Below are 1,478 nucleotides of genomic sequence, written 5' to 3' on the forward strand. Positions count from 1 at the left end.
ATAATTATTCCTTATTAATATTCTCTTTGAGGTATTTTTATCATAATTTTATATAACTCTTTAAACATGGTTTCTTCAGTTACTTGGGCATATTTGTAATGATTGTATTGAAGTCTTTGCATGCTAAGGCTAATATCTGCTCCCTTTCAAGACAGGTTTCGTTGACTATTTTCCCTGAGTACAAATTAGTTTCAGTATTTCTGCAAATACACTGTAAAAACCTGATCTACTGAAATGATGGAATGAGAGGTTCATCAAATCCTCTCCTAAAATGCAACAATACAACAAAACGATACAAAATTGTCAAAAACAACCACTTAAGTTCCTGGAAATCAAGCACAGGCATATGACAGACTGGGAAATATTTATTCACCAAAAAAGCCTACTAAATCTTGTGTAAGAAAAGCGGACCATGCATGGTGGCTCATGTCTGTAATTCCACTAGCTTGGGTGGCTGAGACGGGTAGTGTGATGAGTATGGGTGATGATTTTCTGCTTTAGATGCTTCACAATTTTTTGTTGGAATCCAGACACTGAAGAAAATATACTGTAGCAAACTTTGAATTTGTTTTCCCCTCTGGGTGAGTCCAGAGATCCCTGTTAAATTTCTTGATACTCTGATAGCACTGCGTGTTTTAACCAGCATCTCAACCTCAGACTAGCTACAACACTGGCCACTGAGATTGTCAGTGACTGAGAAAATGCCCATGGGCCTTGAGTTTCACTGTATTCCACTTCAAGTCAAGACAGGCTCCTCTACCTGCAAAACTGCTGGTTTTCACAGTCTGGCACCCTTATAGTACCACCACGATGATGAAGCTGGTGAAGGAACAAGAGCCTCCCCAGGCTAAAATAGATCAGAGACTCCCATCTTTTTTTTCCCCCCTCAAGACAGGGTCTCACTCTGTCATCCAGTCTAGAGTGCAGTGGTAATCACAGCTCTCTGCAGCCTGGACTACCCAGACTCAAGTGATCCTTCTACCTCAGCCTCCCAAGCAGCTGGGACCACAGACATGGGCAATATCCTCGACTAATTTTTCAAATTATCTGTAGAGACAAGGTCTCCCTATGTTGCCCAGGCTGGTCTGAGACTCTTGGGCTCAAGTGACCTCCTGTCTCGGCCACCCAAGCTGGTGGGATAACAGACATGAGCCACCATGCATGGTCCACTTTTCTTATACAAGATTTAGTAGGCTTTTTTGGTGAATAAATATTTCCCAGTCTGTCATATGCCTGTGCTTGATTTCCAGGAACTTAAGTGGTTGTTTTTGACAATTTTGTATCGTTTTGTTGTATTGTTGCATTTTAGGAGAGGATTTGATGAACCTCTCATTCCATCATTTCAGTAGATCAGGTTTTTACAGTGTATTTGCAGAAATACTGAAACTAATTTGTACACTTATAAGGTGTATTAGACAGAATTTTAAAGATGCTTCTTCCCCAACATTCCATACCCTGGGCTATTCAAAGAAGCTCTT

The sequence above is a fragment of the Piliocolobus tephrosceles genome, chromosome 4, assembly GCF_002776525.5.
Source record: "Piliocolobus tephrosceles isolate RC106 chromosome 4, ASM277652v3, whole genome shotgun sequence".
Taxonomy (NCBI): Eukaryota; Metazoa; Chordata; class Mammalia; order Primates; family Cercopithecidae; genus Piliocolobus; species Piliocolobus tephrosceles.